The sequence below is a fragment of the Dendrobates tinctorius genome, unplaced genomic scaffold, assembly GCF_039654945.1.
Source record: "Dendrobates tinctorius isolate UK_male_01 unplaced genomic scaffold, ASM3965494v1 ptg000098l, whole genome shotgun sequence".
In the NCBI taxonomy this organism is placed as follows: Eukaryota; Metazoa; Chordata; class Amphibia; order Anura; family Dendrobatidae; genus Dendrobates; species Dendrobates tinctorius.
The window spans coordinates 9,992,219-10,011,830 of NW_027361766.1; the positions used below are offsets into that span (position 1 = coordinate 9,992,219).

General features: G+C 40.5%; 1 protein-coding gene across 1 annotated transcript in view; it reads left to right on the plus strand.

Annotated features, from left to right (window-relative positions):
• The first annotated feature begins 4,504 nt into the window (after positions 1-4,504).
• The window catches only part of LOC141099176 (bile acid receptor-like), a 197,740-nt gene continuing 182,632 nt past the window's right edge, over positions 4,505-19,612 (plus strand). The window contains exon 1 of the mRNA XM_073587319.1: positions 4,505-4,622. The gene's annotated coding sequence lies outside the window, so the exon portion shown is untranslated. The remainder of the gene's footprint in view (positions 4,623-19,612) is intronic.

The window sequence follows — 19,612 nt, forward strand, 5'->3', positions numbered from 1 at the left end:
CCCTTCTGAGCTCTCCCATGCGCGAAAACAGTGGTTTTCCCCCCACATATGTGGTATCGGTGTACTCAGGACAAATTGCACAACAACTATTGTGGTCCAATTTTTCCAGTTAGCCTTGTGAAAATAAAAAATAGCGGGCTAATTTTTGAGGAAAAAAATGATTTTTTATTTTCACTGCTTTGCGTTATAAACTTCTGTGAAGCACTTTGGGATTCAAAGTGCTCACCAAACATCTAGATAAGTTCCTTGGGGGTCTAGTTTCCAAAATGGGGTTACTTGTGGGGGAGCTCCAATGTTTAGGCACACAGGGTCTCTCCAAACGCGACATGGTGTCCGCTAACGATTGGAGCTAATTTTCCATTCAAAAAGTCAAATGACGCCCCTCATTTCTGGGCCCTGCCGTGCGCCCAAACAGTGGTTTCTGACCACATATGAGGCATCCGTGTACTCAGGAGAAATTTCCCAACAAACTTTAGGATCCATTTTATCCTGTTGCCCATGTGAAAATAAAAAAACTGAGGCTAAAATAATTTTTTTATGAAAAAAAGTACTTTTTTTTTACGGATCAATTTGTGAAGCACCTGGGGCTTCAAAGTGCTCATTATGCATCTAAATAAGTTCCTTGGAGTGTCTAGTTTCCAAAATGGTGTCACTTGTGGGGAAGCTCCAATGCTTAGGCACACAGGGACTCTCCATATGCGACGTGGCAACCGCTAAATATTCCAGCATATTTTCCATTCAAAAAGTCAAATGGCGCTCCTTCCCTTCTGAGCCCTGTCGTGCTCCCAAACAGTGGTTTATGACCACATATGAGGTATCGGTGTACTCAGGAGAAATTGCCCAACAAATTTTAGGATCCATTTTATCCTGTTACCCATGTGAAAATGAAAAAATTGCTGATAAAAGAAAATTTTTGTTGGAAAAATTAAAATGTTCATTTTCTCCTTCCAAGTTGCTTTAGTTCCTGTGAAGCACCTGAAGGGTTAAAAAACTTCTTGAATGTGGTTTTGAGTACCTTGAGGGATGCAGTTATTAGAATGGTGTCAATTTGGGGTATTTTCTGCCATATAGACCCCTCAAAATGACTTCAAATGTGAGGTGGTCCCTTAAAAAATGGTTTTGTAAATTTTGTTTTAAAAATGAGAAATCGCTGGTCAACTTTTAACCCTTATAACTTCCTAACAAAAAAAAATTTTGCTTCCAAAATTGTGCTGATGTAAAGTAGACATGTGAGAAATGTTACCTATTAACTTTTTTGTGTCACATAACTCTGATTTAACAGAATAAAAATTCAAAATTTGAAAATCGCAAAAATTTTCAAAGTTTTTGGCAAATTTCTGTTTTTTTCACAAATAAACGCAAAAATTATCAACCTAAATTTACCACTAACATGAAGCCCAATATGTCATGAAAAAACATTCCCAGAATCGCTAGGATCCGTTGAAGCATTCCTGAGTTATTACCTCATAAAGGGACACAGGTCAGAATTGCAAAAATTGGCCAGGTCATTAAGGTCAAAATAGGCTGGGTCATGAAGGGGTTAATATAACACTTCAAAAAATTCTGGCACTCTTTATAACTTGAATGATCTTTTATTAATATGAAAAAGTCCCAATAAATTTGTTGTAATGTTTCGGTCTTTTACATTGACCTTCTTCAGACTGATTGCATTCTGCAAATCGACTACAGTTGCCACCGCTCTGGCTGTGCTGTAGCAGCGCTTGCAAATGCCAGCTCACCGATTGGTGTCCGACATTATCATATGCTGGAACAGCACACTGCACATGCTGGCAAGGCTTTGTGAGCAGCAGAGGCAAGTTTTCAAATACCAGCTCCAACACGCCCAACACGCCCATCAGTATTCTGGGTAACCTCTGCACATAACAACTGAAGAGTGGGCATGGATGTCTGACATTTCTGCGGTTAACCAAGACTATGAGGACTGCATAAAGATGGTGAGTGGCAATGTCGCAATAATCAGCGCAATGATATCGGTACAGAAGTAAATCGTTGCGGTCTGTGCTTTTAGTGAACAGATCAACTCAAAATGCCATGAGTATTTAGTACCCATATCCTGTTTAACATGTGATATCTATGTCTATATGAGTGTTTTATTTACTTTACGTAAAGAGATTGAATCTATTTCCTTCTTTTTATATCCTGGTCTGAAGAAGGTCTATGTATAAGACCGAAATGTTACAACAAATTTATTGTTTTTTTTCATATTAATAAAAGATTATTCAAGTTATAAAGTGTGACAGAACTTTTTTAAGTGTATTTTCCACAATGGTCTTCTGGCATAGAACCATTTTAGTAGACCTCTCCACCACAGGAAGGAGAGATGCAAGGTTCTCCTTGTATAGTGGGTCTAGCAGGGTGCACAACCGGTACTCTTTTTTGGCCAATAGGAATGCAACATGAGGGCCACAGGAAAGTTACATAAAGTTAGCCATATGTGCCAAGCTCCCTACAACCAACACTTCCCTGTCTCCACCATGATGACTACTCTTCATCTCCTATTCCATCTCTTCCTCCATATTCCCCTGTTGTGCTAGCAACCAGCTCCTGTTCCTCTTCCTGCTCAGCCTCCACCTCCTCATTGTTACCCAATCCCTGCTGAGCAGATGAGACGAGGCTAGGCTGAGTACTATCTCCCTGTTTCATGTCTTCCTCCATCTCCACCTGGTACGCATGCAAAGATTCAGCTTTAATTGTGTGCATTGACTGTTTAAGCATGCTCAGAAGCAGTATCATTGCGCTGATTATGGTGACATTGCCACTCACCATCTTTGTGCAGTCCTCATAGTCTTGGTGAACTGCAGAAATGTCAGACATTCATGCCCACTCTTCAGTTGTTATGTGCAGAGGTTACCCAGGATAACGATGGGCGTGTGGGAGCTAGTGTTTGAAAACTTGTCTCTGCTACTCACAAAGCCTTGCCAGCATGTGCAGTGTGGTGTTCCAGCATGAGATGAAGTCGAACACTAGTCTGTGAGCTCACACTTGCATGTGCTGCTGCAGCACAGCTAGAGCGATGGCAGCTGTAGCTGACTTTCAGAAATGGGCGTTGATGCTGCGTAATTTTAGCAGAAGCTTTGGAAAGTCTGGGTAGGTCATGGATGATCTCAGCTGTTTTGTATTGACCACTCCCCTCTCCTATATATACTTACCTCTGGCAATATGGATTACCAATGTTAGTCTTATACTGCCTGTTGTGGAGTGTAGGTGTCAGTTGTTGGTAGAGGCATTTGGAGTGTTGATCTGTGATTGTTGCTTAGTGTTTCAGCTATGTGCAAATCCTTATCCTATCCTATTTGTTTTTCCTTCCTTTTTCCTGGCTGTTCCTCTCTGTTGTCTGTGACTGCATATTTGTATGGTTTTTTTTTTATTTATCCCTGTATGTCCTTCCTTGTTAGTCTGGTCTATGTATATACATATGCTATTAGTGACCACTTCCCCTGGGTGGGGGACGGGGACAGATATAGGGCTGATTCAGGAGTTCAGCAAGGTATGTGTCCCTATCATTTTTATTATCAGAAAGCAATCCAGAGAGCAGGGATTGCTAGGGCACCCCTAGCATTAAGGGCAGGGAAGAAGCCCCTGACACTGAGTATGCTGACAACAAAATTGTGATAGGTAGACCCTCATTCCTCTTAGCTATGATTGAAGGGTGCTGCTTGTTTATGCTGTAATTTACTTCTTCAACACAGCAACATAGGAAAGGCTCATCTATATTCATACTAGGCAATTATTGTAATAATTTTCTTGTTTCTGTGAGACTATACTGGTAATTGTCTGGTGTGAATGGAGAGAAATAAATTATAGTACTAGAATTATCATGGTACTTTATTAATTGTGCAGCCATCTTGCATAAGAGCTTTCAACAATAAACAGTAGCACCCTCAGCAGGGCTGCAGACAAACTCTTTCCTGCTGTCAGAGAGAACTATAATGATTGCTCATTGGTGGTTTGAAAAAACATGCATAAAAGCATGTAAAGAGGGCTTTCGTTGAGTAATCAATAGATTGATACCAGTTTAACATCACCATCGCCATCGAACCATCTGTTTGTATATAATACATATGTATATATATATATATATATATACACAAGCAAATACCCAAAAAGTTATTTTTTAACGCAGCTTCTAATTGTAGAACTGTATGAACTAATTGCATAGTTTACCCATACAGTTGACTAGACCCATAGCCATTACCTTTAACCATTGTCCCTCCATAAAATATTCATTCCTTTAGCGTGTGGGTTGACGTTTTGCAATAATTGGGTAAAAGAGCATAACTATTTCTTCATTCTTAGCAAAGGGACTATGGGAATGTGTGACGCTTGCGTCCCTGTAGCTTCTGTCCCCAACCATCCACTTATTATTTGATTTATGTCTGTTTCACTGCCCTTGCAGTGACCCTGAGGGAGGGCTGTGTGGGAAGTTGGTGTGTGAGATTATAGAGAGGGCTGATGAAGCTGTGGGCTCTGCAGAGGTCTGGAGCCTGAGTATATGCACAGAGACTGATAAATAGCCACCAGAAAGACATCAGGCTTAATTAGACTTCCAAACGTGCAGTGGTGCCTACATCTGGAGATACCAGGGCTCATCCAAGCTGTATGTGAGTACAGTGCTTGCTCTACCAATTACAACGTACATAAAATATATCTAAGTTTACTTTCTTACTCTTTTTTTAAACTGAAAACTTTGAAAAACTTTTTATTTATGTTTGAGATTTAGTTTCTACAGAAATTCCATTTCAATTACAATTTATTTTTATTTATGTAATTTATTTCCTCTTATGTAATTAATATGCCATGTGTCTACATCAAAAAGTTTTACAATATATAATGTAGCTCATACATTACTTTATGTAACAGTAGCCAATCAGCAAAAAACTAAATTGTACTCAAGTCCTGGAGTATACTGTAGCATAAATCACTATTGAAATCCATTTAAAAAAAAAATTATAGATATTTGTTGCATATTTTTGCTTACTGGATTCTGTTGTTTGCAATGGAGTGGTCAACAGCACTGACATGTCCCATCCAATTGTATCTAGTAAATGTGCAAACTCATGTTTTTTACATTGGATTCCTATGGTAATGTATGGCATCAATTGGAGGTATCTACTTAGAGTACACAAGCATAGAAATTGAAAGGATACCTGAACAAAACCTTATAATAGAATATTATAGTCTATAAAACATCTTGTATTTATGGTTCATTCATTTTTATGATTGGTGACTTGTGTGCCCTGAAATTTGCTAACGTCATTGTAGGCCTGTAAAGACTTATTTTTAGAGATCCTAAATACTATTCCATGATGTAATGAATACAAAATTACTTAGTAAATTCATTTTTTTTATATTTGAAATCTTAAATTTCTGCACGTTTCTGGAAATATGTTTTTCTGCTACTTTTTCCATCATTAGCGATATAAGTAAAACTGAAATGACTTGATTCCCACATTTGGCCTATGATGCCGGTAAGAGATAAATACAGGAGTTCATGTATATAAGGGAAGTATAAGTCCTGGGTTTAGCATCAAAAACTGTGTGAATCTATCCTTAGGTTTGATTTGTGAACCATTATTAGTTCTCCATGTTATATATGTTTGGAACACCAAGGAAATGGAATAAATAGTGTTCAGTATTAGGAGGATTAGTGTGATGGCGTATTTACTGTCAAGGAACTTAACAAATAGTGAGAAAATTCAGTTGCTTAAACTTAGGCATGACGTTATCCTATACAAAGAATTTATTGCTGCCGAGAAGGAACTGTTTAAAGTGAACCATATATTAATTTTCAAAGCCCTTACATACTGCATGACTGGTGCTGGAATGCATTTAATGTCATCTAGTAAGGCGCAGAGACTTGACATCTGGGCCAGGATCTTGAATGTAGAGGACATAGTCATTCTGCTTGATGCAAAGTTTTGCTTGTGATTTGTATATTTTTGTTGTGTGTTAAAAATTACTTTTAGGTTGTTATAGATGGTTGAGGAAATTAAATTATCTGGTTTCAGCTTTTTTGTTTGTTTTTAAATTTATTTTATCCATTCCCCCTCCCAAAACTAAACTGATTCTATCTATTCTGTTGTGTTCAATGTTTGGATATGCTGAAATTCAGCTGTAGCCACACTTTCCTGTTTTCTACGGCTGCTTTCAAATCTAAATAGCACGGGAATAATTCGGTTGAAGTTTAAAAGGTGGAAATTTAAATTGAAAGGTTCTTTAGATTTTTTTCTTCAACTATTAATTGAATTGAAAAAACAAGTACTTAAGCTCATACATGATTTGGTTAACTACTTAGTAAATCTAGCCATTAAATATTCAAACCATATACAAAGTTGGTTTATGAGAATGTGAAATTGATTAATATAAGGCTATATTCACACGTTGCAGGTTTTTTTTTTCTGCTTTTTAATGCAAATCTTAAGCTGCCTTTTACGGTACCAGCAAAAGCTATGAGATTTCAGAAATCTCATGCACACACATTGTTTTATTTCCTGACTGATTCAGAAAACTGCTGCGTTTTTGCAATCTGCAGCATGTGACTTCTTCCAGTGTTTCTTCACCCATAGAAAGCAATGAATATGCAAAAACGCAGCACTAAAATAAGCAGGTATCAGGTTTTGCTGCATTTTTGGTGCAAAAATCTTAAGGAAGCTGCATCATGATTTTTGTGGGGCGCTAAATTTTATCAGCATGCACAAAAGGCAACAAAAATGCAGCAAATACGCTGCAAATCCTACTTTTTGGAAGCACCGCCTTTAATGTCAAGAGAGCAGGTTTTTCCTGCAGGTTAAAAAAGAAACGCAGCAAAAACACCATGTGTGAACATAGCCTAACACTTATTTTTATGTTTCATGAAAATGGAGTTACAATTAGTAGATAAATGCATATTTTGAGTAAAATTATTAGTTGAGATCGATCAGAAACAGGAATTATGAAAGAAAAAAATAATACAAGTAGTATAAAGTTATAATATGACATTAATACATTGAACGCCATAGTAAGAAGATTTTAAAGGAAGTTTTTGAATAATTATTTATGACATGTCAATCAGTGAGGATGCCGGTATCCAGATTATCACCAATCACACAAAGTTATTTGATTAGTATTGTGAGGAAAGAGGTAGACACAAGCGCAAAAAGTTATTTGATGGAATACGTTTTAGGGCGAACACTTCCATACAAAGGATTTGCACAGAATCTGACATAAAAAACTGTATGAAATCGGAAGCCTGTTGGCTACAATAAAGTTGTCATGTACCTCATGGAAACCGAACATAAAATACCGTTATGAATAGAGTTGAGCGATACCGTCCGATACTTCAAAGTATCGTATCGGATGGTATCGGCCGATCTTTAAAAAAAGTATCGGTATCGCCGATTCCGATACCGGAAGTCCCATTCAAGTCTATGGGACTTCCGGTATCGGAATAAGAAAAACCCTTTCCTGCCCTTGTACAGCCTCTCTGGGGTCTGTACGGGCCTTTCGGGGGGCTGTGCCGGCCTGCCAGGGGGTCTGTGCAGGCTCCGGTGGTCTGTGCCGGCCTGCCGGGGGGCTGTGCCGGCCTGCCGGTGGTCTGTGCAGGATCCGGTGGTCTGTGCCGGCCTGCCGGTGGTCTGTGCAGGCTCCGGGGGGCTGTGCCGGCCTGCCGGGGGGCTGTGCCGGCCTGCCGGTGGTCTGTGCAGGCTCCGGGGGGCTGTGCCGGCCTGCCGGGGGGCTGTGCCGGCCTGCCGGGGGGCTGTGCCGGCTCCGGGGGGCTGTGCCGGCCTGCCGGGGGGCTGTGCAGGCTCCGGGGGTCTGTGCAGGCATCGTCCGATGGGACTACAAGTCCCATCGGGCGATGCCTGCTACCATGACAGTGATTGACACATTAGCCAATGATGGGACAGTAGTAGTCCCATCATCCGGCTAATGTGTTAAATGTAAAAAAAAAAAAAAAAAAAAAAAAAAAATTACATGCTACATACATACAACATGCATACTACATACATGCTACATTCATACTACATACTACATACATGCTACATACATACTACATATATACTACATGCATGCTACATACATACTGCATGCTACATACATACCACATACATACTACATACATACTACATATATACTACATGCATGCTACATACATACTACATGCTACATACATACCACATACATACTACATATATACTACATGCATGCTACATACATACTACATGCTACATACATACCACATATATACTACATACATACTACATATATACTGCATGCTACATACATACTACATATATACTACATGCATGCTACATACATACTACATACCACATACATACCACATACATACTACATACATACTACATACATACTACATGCTACATACATACTACATGCTACATACATACTACATATATACTACATGCATGCTACATACATACTACATGCTACATACATACCACATACATACTACATATATACTACATGCATGCTACATACATACTACATGCTACATACATACCACATATATACTACATACATACTACATATATACTGCATGCTACATACATACTACATATATACTACATGCATGCTACATACATACTACATACCACATACATACCACATACATACTACATACATACTACATACATACTACATGCTACATACATACTACATGCTACATACATACTACATATATACTACATGCATGCTACATACATACTACATATATACTACATGCATGCTACATACATACTACATGCTACATGCATGCTACATACATACTACATACATACTACATGCTACATACATACCACATATATACTACATACATACAATACATTCATACAATACATACATAGACATACAGTACATATAACATAGAGTAACATACTTACCAATACTTGTCACATTGTTCCCCGAAGCCATTGTCGTCTACGGAATAAATATTAACATAACAAACCACAAAAATACTCACCCACGATCCGAAGCAGTCCACGAGTGTGTCCCACGACGATCTTGGGTAGAGAACTGCAGCATCAGATGATGCTGCCGTTCTCTACGGGCTGCAGGAATCCAATGACGGAAGGTAGGTATCCTTCCGCACTGTATTCCTCCGCCACTTAAAAAAAAAAAGTCCCTAGTCTCACTTTATGCCATTGCTGTGTCGGACGATGCTTGCACAGACCCCCGGACATCAGCACAGCCCCCCGGCAGGCCGGCACAGCCCCCCGGCAGGCCGGTACAGACCCCCACAGGGTGCACAGACCACCGGCAGGCCGGCACAGCCCCCCGGCAGGCCGGCAGAGACCCCGGGCAGTCCACACAGCCCCCCGGCAGGCCGGCACAGCCCCCCGGCAGGCCGGCAGAGACCCCCGGAAGGCCCGAAATGACGGCGCATCATGATGCGCACACACCGCGCATCATGATGACGTCAGGCCGTCAATCAACTGAACTTCCGATTCCGATGCCGAATTCCGATATTGAAAAAATATCGGAAGTCGGTATCGGAATTCCGATACAGCAAGTATCGGCCGATACCCGATACTTGCGGTATCGGAATGCTCAACACTAGTTATGAACAGTTGAGGACTTAGGCTTGATGCTCACTGAAAATGTAATACAAGTTTGAGAGCCAACATGGTTAAGCTAGAAACATAATGGAGGAATCTTATGGTGAGAAGACATTATATACACGCAAACCATTAAAGGCTGGAGAGACATAGTAGCTTCAAAAAAGATCTACGTAAAGTTCAGTTTTCAGCCAAAGATGTAGTTTTGAAAAGTAAAGAACAATTTTTCCATTTAAGAAATTCCATCCTGACCTCTTTTGGCTGTAAGATAGCTCTTTGGATCTCTGTATGTTTTCAAAGAAGACTTCAAAGTTTTCCATCCTTTCAGCTTCTACAAGATCCAAAGGAAGCATGTTCTATAACTTTACCACCCAAACAAAAAAGTAACTCTTTCAAAAGATACCTCTATCTGGAAATAGTGACCTTGTCGTGTCTGTAGAGGCCACAAATAAAAGGAATTAATCCAAAAATGATATTTTGAAATATATGCCGTAGAGCACAATTAGAAAAGGTTTGTGTCAGCAAAGAATAGTTTGAGTCATAGCATAGTTACAGAAATGTGTATGGCTATATTAGAATTTTAAGCAAGTGCTGTTCATTTAGGAGTGCGCTCACCAAAAACCATTTCAAGCCTACTCTAGACACCTGATGGTCTCTATACATACTATTTCATCTAATCTGGCATGTGACCACTGTGGCCAATCACTAGCTGCAGCTGTGACCAACACATCTCCGCACCAGCTAGTGATTAGCTGTGATTGAGCATGAAGTATAGAGCCCCTGACTATACAATATATATATATATATATATATCTATATATATATGTATATATATATATATATATATATATATAATGATAAAAATAAGTGGTGTTTATGGGTGGAAAGTCACTTTAAAGTTTCAAATAATTTCTTAATTGCTTTGTCAGCAATCCCCTGATAACTTACCATTTTACTCAACGTTTAAGTAAATTTAGTGAATCAGGTAACATAGACTTTGTTCCAGGCATTTTAGTAGAATATATGATTTTGGGCATTTTTTGTGAAAAAGAAAGCTCTGTATCAGTCAGCACATTCAAACAATCTCCTTTGCACTTTGTAATGTAATCTTAAATTATTAACACACTTTAAACGTAATCTTTATTTTGTTGAGATGTTTCGGATTACTTACACCAATACCTCCTCACTGAAACCATGATTGATTAGAGCCATATAGTCACACATGTCACTCTATAGTCCGGCCACTCGGATGGAATAATTTATTCTAGTGATCACTGTAGCTTCTGAAGGTGGTACACAGATGATAAATACCACCTATCCCAGGGACGGACCCAGACAGAAGTTGCCTTCAGTTCAAAAAACATATATGGGACCTTTTCAGTCCAATAGCTAATAATAAGCACGTCTTTAGGTGCCTGTGATAGTAGCTGCTTGCTGCTTTGGTGGTGGAGATGGGCTTGCCCAACTGCTCGGCCCTGTGCGGATGCAGAAGTTGCATCAATGGTATGTTCGACTTTGTCCTATCCCATGGATAGTTGACAAATGTCATACATCAGAGAACCCGTTTGATGGTTCTTAAAATTCTTTTAGGCTGGTTTCACATTTGCGTTTTATTGCGCAGCGCATTGTGAGCTATCGGTCGCACGCGCATTTGTCCCCTATATTTAAAATGGCGTGCGCAGTGTCTAGCGATTGCACGCAGGCCTCAGCGTTTCAGTGCGCTGCGCATTTTCCATGTTTGCGATCAGACACGCCGGACGCTACATGTTGCATTTTTTGGTCCGCCCAATGTCGTTAAAAATGCGCATGCACGCATCAGTGCACGCAATGCGCAAAAAAATAGTATTACAGTCTATTTGCGCGCTGATGTGCGCTGTATAGTGCGCATGTCAGCGCTTAGTGAGAGCGTGCGATTTCAGAGTAAACAATGTCTAGACACTGTCTAAATCCAGCCCCTCAACAAGAAACATTGGTTGGGAGCATGGGAGATAAAAGAAGGGCTTTGTAGTGCCACCTCATCACTCTCCAGACATACTGCAAGAAGAAAAGACACCCACCCAGCCAGAGATCATATTTTGGATCAAAGCAGCTTAATGTGAGTATAATTTTTCTGTGAGCCTGTGCTTTCAAATATATAATGTGTACTAATATTTTATTTTTTTCTTTTGCTAGAATGTCTTCTGGATCCGAATACTCACCAGCAGTGGAAGAATTGGCAGACGCAGAGCGTGAGGTGAGTAGCTTGCTGTCTTGTGAAGTATACCTGCCTGTCCAAATGTTTAATTATTTTTCTTTTACAGACCTCAGCATCGGACCAGCCAAGTGAGGGTGAGCAGCCGGAGCAGCGTACACAAAGCACAGCGGGAAGGAGACGTACGGTAGGAAAGTTTTTTCCTAATTTTTTATTTATTTTTTTTAAATTTTGGGATTCTGGTTTTTCTGTCCAGCTTTTCTCCCCTTTTTTTTTTCTTCTCCATCACCACTCTCCATAAATGCAAAGATTCTAGATGTATTTCTTTTCTAGGTTCCACAACGGGATGAGGACATCTATCTAGACAATGAGCAACTCATCAGCCTTGTCCAGGAGCGTGTCCCGTTGTGGGACAGCCGTGACCAGCAGTACAAGGACATTGTGGTGACCCGGCGGCTATAGAATGAAGTGGCTGCAGCATTGATGGAGGGCTGGGACAGCGCCTCTGCAACTGTCAAAAAGGCGTTCAGTAAGTATTTCTCTGTTGTGTGATGCTGCATTGACTCTTGATCCTGATGATACATGTGTAAACAGGTGCAAGAGATCTGCTTGCAGTAAACACACATGTGTCCTCAGGTTCAATAGTGTACGCATTGTGTATTGAATGCTGTCTCTTTTTTATGGTTCACTCTTGATCCTGATGATACATGTGGGTTTACTGCAAGAGATCTGCTTGCAGTAAACACACGTGTCCTCAGGTTCAATAGTGTACGCATTGTGTATTGAATGCTGTCTCTTTTTTATGGTTCACTCTTGATCCTGATGATACATGTGGGTTTACTGAAAGAGATCTGCTTGCAGGAAACACATGTTTCCTCAGATTCAATAGTGTACGCAATGTGTATTGAATGCTGTGTCTTTTTTATGGTTCACTCTTGATCCTGATGATACATGTGGGTTTACTGCAAGAGATCTACTTGCAGTAAACACACATGTGACCACAGGTTCAATAGTGTACGCATTGTGTATTGAATGCTGTGTCTTTTTTATGGTTCACTCTTGATCCTGATGATACATGTGGGTTTACTGCAAGAGATCTGCTTGTAGTAAACACACATGTGTCCTCAGGTTCAATAGTGAATGCATTTTTATTTGAATTATTGGTGATTCAGCATTGATGACAACTCAGGTGTGTGTGGTAATACAGATACCATCATTGTGTTGTCCAACCTAATTTTGTTTTTCTTTTCCATTGTTTCAACAGTGAACAAAGTCTGCACACGTTGGCGCTCGATGAAGGACCGTTTCAACACTGATGTTCGTGCTGAGGGACAGGTTCGCAGTGGCTCTTCTGCAAGGACAAGAACCAAGTATCGGTATCATCGCGCCTTGGAATTCTTAAGACCAGTACTTGGCACCAGAGCATAAGTATTTTTTTTTTTTTTTGGCTTATTAACCCTAATTTATATTCCACAGCTGATCCGTCTTGTTAATGCTGGATACTAATGTTTATCTTTTTTTTCCACAGCACCTGGAGCAGCACCCTGCAACCTGTCCCGGGAGCGGTTCTTCATCGATCGACCTCGGACCCGTCCCAGCCATCCGACAGCCAGGAAGCAAGTTGCAGGTCAGCAACACAGACAGCTGGTGGCCAGGAAGCTGGTCAATCAGGTGTTCCCCTGTCCCAGGTCTCTGCCACTGGTTATGCCTGTCTTGCCCGAGTTCATGTACTTGAGCGAGGCCTTTCATGCCAGTCTCAAGACGCTGTCCGAAAGAGTGGAAAGTGGATTTTCTCTAATGGAACGTGGTTTTAACTACATGGAACACCTCTTCCACTCTTCCGCACAGCACCTTGACCGGCTGGAGGCCGACCTCAATAGACCAGAGCATTATTTCTTTAGTAAATTTGAACGGGGCATGGCGGATCACCTTAGTCCTGAGCAACAGCTGACTGTCTTACATGCCTGCAACACTGCTTACTTGCAGGCTATGCAGCAGAATCAGCACATGCAACAGTCACATCGTCAACGGACCAGCAGCTCTAGGCGGTCAAGCCATGGAAGGCGGTCACACGGTGGTAGTCAGTCCAGGCAGGTGACTCCTGCCCCAAAGAAGAAAAAAACAAAAGACTTTGTTACTCAATCCCCCCTCTCCTTCCAATGTTTCACAACCTTCCTCCTTTATCATGCCTGACCTACCTTCCCCAAGTAATTTAGTAGCACCTTCACCTAGAACCCCTTCCTCAGTTTCCAGCCGTTCATCCTCTCTCCATACCCCCAAAGTATCCGACACTTCTCCCAAACGTCCTTCAAAGTGAAAATAATTTTATTAAAAAAAAAATTAACATTGAATATTTTGTGTTCAAATAATGTTTGGTTAATGTGTCTTTCGCCGCCTACACACACTGCGCCGTACACTTTTCTTTTTTGTGTACACATAGCTCCAGAAACGACACGTTTCGTGTGTCAATTTTGAAGATATGTATCTGCAAGCAAGAAAAACTCAATATACGTTTTTTTCAGTGTCTTTGCTCAGGTAACGTAATAGATGATGGTGTTGATTGCAAGGACTATCTATTGTTACCTTGATGAGTATCTTTATCAGTTAATCTACTATGGTGTTTTGTATCATCATTTTACTGCTTGGAATACAATCCAAAGTTATTATAGATAAGCCTTGTAAATCAGGGTTCCCCAACTCCAGTCGTCAAGGCACAACAACAGATCATGTTTTCAGGATTTCCTTAGTATTGCTCACATGATAATTGCATTACCTGTGCAATACAAAGGGAATCCTGAAAACATGATCTGTTGGTGTACCTTGAGGACTGGAGTTGGTGAACCAAGTTATAAACAACCTCATACTCTATTTAATATGTGTTTATAAAGTGAGGAGATGATGTTGAAAATACACGTCATATGGTCATGAACCTGGCGTTGTATCATACTTTGAAGAAAAAACCATACAGGTATAAACACAGGTGTTTTATTAACATACACAACACATAAAAATTAGATTACACCATTTGCTCTTGCCAGGCCACCCGTCCAACATCAGAGGTGAAGTAGGTCGCAAATTGGTCCCTCATTTGCCCTACTTCAACAGATGACCGTAGAGGGTGCTGATTAAATTCTGGCAAGGGGTTAGGAGAGGAATCATCTAGTTCAAAACTAGGGTGCTCTCTATCCATCACAAAATTGTGTAGAACAACACAGGCCTTCACCACCTCATCCACAGTTTCTAGTTTAAGATTAATGGATGTGGAGAGAATTTGCCATCTGGATACTAGTATACCAAAGGCACACTCTACAGTTCTTCTGGCCCTGGTCAACCTGTAATTAAAAATTCTTTTAGTGTGGTCCAAGTCCCGGCTGGAGTATGGTTTGAGCAGGTGTTGGCACATCTGGAATGCCTCATCCCCAACCATTACAAAGGGCTGTGGCGGACCTTCGGTGTTGGGAAGAGGCCGTGGCATGGGGAAATTGAACTGGTTGCCATACATCCTCCGTCCCTTGTCTGAGTTCTTAAAAGCCTGGGAGTCATTTCCACGCCCAAATGCACCAATGTCCACTGCAAAAAACTTACAGTCTGCATCAGAAATGGCCATTAGTACTGTAGAGAAGTACTTTTTATAGTTGTAGTACTCTGATCCAGTTCTCTTGGGTTTTATAAATCTGATGTGTTTCCCATCCACCGCACCCAAACAATTAGGGAAATTGCAGACTGTCCAGAATCTTTCTGCATTTTCAAGCCACTTTTCCACAGTGGGCAGGGGCATAAATTCTGGACAGAGAACGTCCCACAAAGCCCGGCAGGTGTCTGCAACTATGCCAGACAATGTGGATATTCCAAGACGGAACTGGAAGTGCAGAGAAGAGAGGGTCTCTCCAGTGGCCAGGAATCTGGGACACAAAGAAACAACAAGAATTTATATTTGTGTATAGGGATTTTTAACACATTAAAAAAAAACAAAAAAGGGCACACCAATAAATAAATATGCATCCTTTTCTTAAAAAAAATGCCTCAAACCAATGCAGCATACTTTTAGTACATGGCAGATCAAGAATTCTGCCATAATATACTACTACATCAAAGAACCAATACTATCATGCAGTCAGTGGTTACGTACCGTAATGTGACCAGGAGCCGTTCCTCGGGAGGAATCGCACGACGAAGATGTGTGTCCTGTCGTACAAGATTTCATCCGTAATGACCAATTAAATATATGAAGCTTTGTTGGGACATCCGTGTGTAATCCGTAAATTTATCCGGGTTTGCCTGTAGCTCGCTGTAGAGGGTGTGGTACGCTCCACGGTTCTCCCGGAGTTCAACAATAGGATGAATCCACAAATGCCGCAGCTGCCGTCTTCACTGTCTCTCTCTCTTTGTTCATGGAAAGCAACAGCATATGCCTGAGCCATCCTAATGTCCAGATCCAAGTTGAAGTGAAAACTTTTCTAGTGCAGGTCCATGTCTTCATCAAAAACTGCTAGCAACTGGGAAGAATAGCTGTAAACTGGGTCTAGATAAGGAATTCCAATAACACACGCCCACTGCTGTCAAATTGGTGGAGTATGTGTCATAATTGGTCAGTAATTTGTAAAATCCTGTGATTGTGACATTATGCGCACTAATCACGCAAACGCATGCAAAACGTTTACAAACGCATATAATCGCTGCGTTTTTTTGGCTTGCCGCGCACGATTATGTCCCAAAAAAATGCTGCGTTTACAAGCGTTTGTAAGCGTTTTTTGTATGCGTTTGATGTGCGCTCCAAACACAGTGCAAAAAAACGCTAGTGTGAAACTAGCCTTACTCCTTGGGCCATTACATTATATCACTGCATATAACAAATGACAATAGGCCTAAGAATCCACAAACAGTTTAGTTTAGCGTATTCTTGTCAATTTCTGTTATTGCTCTACTTCAGATATAAATTTGCTGCTTAGGATGATGGAAGAATGTTTATTTTATTTACAACTCTATCATTCTTCAAATCAATTACGGTATTTGAATCTAGTAAAATATGTTAATACAGGATAAAAAGTGTAATCCTATCCTAAATAGAAGGGTATCATAATAAAAGGTTATTTTTATCTTATTGTGAACATGCTATTTTATTTTACTATTTTTCTATAGGCGTTTATTAGCAAATAAAACATCAGGTCATATAAACTTATATAAACACTAGAGGTGTGCCCGATGCTATCGCATCGGGAGGGAAGTTTGTGTGTGGTGTGTGTGAGTACGTGTGTTTACATGTGTGTGTGTGTGAGTACATATGTGTGTGTACATGTGTGTGTGAGTACATGTGTGTGTGTGTATGTGTGTGTGTGTCCCGCAGTTGCCTGCCCACCCACCTCCGTGCAGTCACAGCCGGCAGGAAAGAGGGTGGTTTGCGGTCTGTGCTGGAGATGTGAGTACATGTGTGTGTATATGTGAGTACGTGTGTGTGAGTACATGTGTGTATGTGAGTACGTGTATGTGTGTATGTGTGTGTGTGAGTACTTGTGTGTGTGTGTGTGAGTATGTGTGTGTGTGTACGTGTTTATGTGAGTATGTGTGTATGTGAGTATGTGTGTGTATATTTGAGTACGTGTGTGTGTATATGTTAGGACGTGTGTGTGTATATGTGGGGGTATGTGTGTGTGTATATGTGAGTACGTGTGTGTATATGTGAGTACGTGTGTCTGAGTACGTGTGTGTATGTATGTGAGTACATCTGTGTGTATGTGAGTACGTGTGTGTATGTGAGTACGTGTGTGTATATGTGAGTATGTGTGTATGTATGTGAGTATGTGTGTGTGTGTATGTGAATACGTGTGTGTATGTGAGTACATGTGTGTGTGTGAGTACGTGTGTGTGTGTGTGAGTACGTGTGTGTGTATATGTGAGTACATGTGTGTGTGTGAGTACATGTGTGTGTATATGTGAGTACGTGTGTGTGTATATGTGAGTATGTGTGTTGTGAATTCTCTCTCTGGCTTCCCTCTGGTGATTACTGAAGATAGTGGAGCTGGTCAGATTGAGAGTTCTCTTTCTGGGCTCCTTCTGGTGGAAATTGACATAGTATTGAAAAACACTTTCTAATATCAAATGAGTTACAAGGAAGCTGGGGCTGATTTACTAAGCCAGTCATTTTTCTAGGCATTGCAAATTTATTCTAGACAGTTTAAAAATGCCTCAAATTAATCACCATTTTTCATGCTGTTTTATTAATTTTATGAATCTTTAGGTTGTCTAGTCTGAGTTCACACCACCTTTTAGTTGGCTTACATAGTGCCAGATAATTGGGTTTCAAATTTGGGCACATTTTTGGAGCACAGCGTTTGTATATTAAGCATTGCCACTTTCCCATAAAGCTATGTCCTCTGTCTGAAATGATGTGCTAAACATGTCTAATGGTATGGAAAGCAAAAAAACCAACAAATTTTTATGCAAATTATGCCCTGATTCTGGTGCATTTAGCAAATGTCCCTCAAAAGTATTTAAAAAGTCCAATCTATTCCATGCAAGAGTAGCCCAAAGCTGAGCTAGGGCAGAAATCTGCTCAAAGAGGATACGTAAACTCTACTGACACACCTGTTTTAATATATTTTTGTATTCCCTACTGAAATTTTTTTTTATTAGATCTGAGTGGCGACCTGCTCATCTGATATACCTCCTGGAAATGTGTAAATTAACTGGTACCTGGGTATAGCAATTTACCTTTTCAATAAGGTGCGTCCCTTTATAGAATGCACTGGCAGCACTTCTAAAAAAGTCTCAGCGAATGTAGGAGCAAACCCCATTAACAAGGGACATTGTAACAACCAGTTGTCACAGAAAAGAAGCTGTAGAATATATGCTTTATGGGGAATGGAGAAAGTAATTCCTGAAACATGACTTGTACTATTTAACAGATCTTGGGATTCTATAAAATATGCAAGATTACGCTTAATTTACTTTAAATGTGCTACGATTCCACCACTCACGGACAGGATCGGATCGGACTGCAGAGCAGATGGAGGTGTTGGTATGTTCCTATCACCCAAATGTACCTTTCAGGTTATTCCTCAAGTACCCTCACTTGTCTTTCCTTCTTTTGAGGTCCATGCTGTCAAACTCTACATCCCCTTCTCCATGCGAGTGGCAGTGGTGTATTGTCCTCCTGGCCCCTCCCATCAGTTCTTGGATCAGTTTGTAACCTGGCTTCGACATTTTCTCTCCTGTGACATTCCCACCCTTATCCTGGGAGACTTCAACATCCCCATTGCTTTTTCCCTCTCCCCATCTGCTACTCACCTTTTATCTCTAACCTCCTCCTTCTGCCTTTCGGAGCTTACGAACTCTCCAACGCATGAAGACGGAAACTCCCTCGACTTGGTCTTCTCTCAGCTTTGCTCAGTGGATGATTTCACAAACTCCACTCTCTGACCACAACCTTCTTTCATTCTCTATCACGAACTGCCATCCCGCTCAGGTCACCCTTACTTTCCATTATTAGAAATAACTGTGGCACAACCGTGAGAAGTGGTGCACAAGAAGGTACCCAAACCAGTACAATAATAGAAATAGCTTGGCACTCAACTTAGGTAAGGCAGAAAACGAAATGATTTTAATGAACATGCATAGGCAGCGCAACAAATGTTTCGGTTAATCACTGACCTTCTTCAGTGTACTAAATAAATAAAATAACAATGATAACCAAAAGAGTAATGTAAACATCAATATAATTAAATCCGTCAAAAATGAAATAGAATAATAAGGAAAAAAAACTGGAAAAATTCCATTGAGTTGGTAAAGTGGAGAAAAGGGGATGAGGAGTGAAAGGGCCCCACAAACATACTGAGGCTGAAAGGTTTCA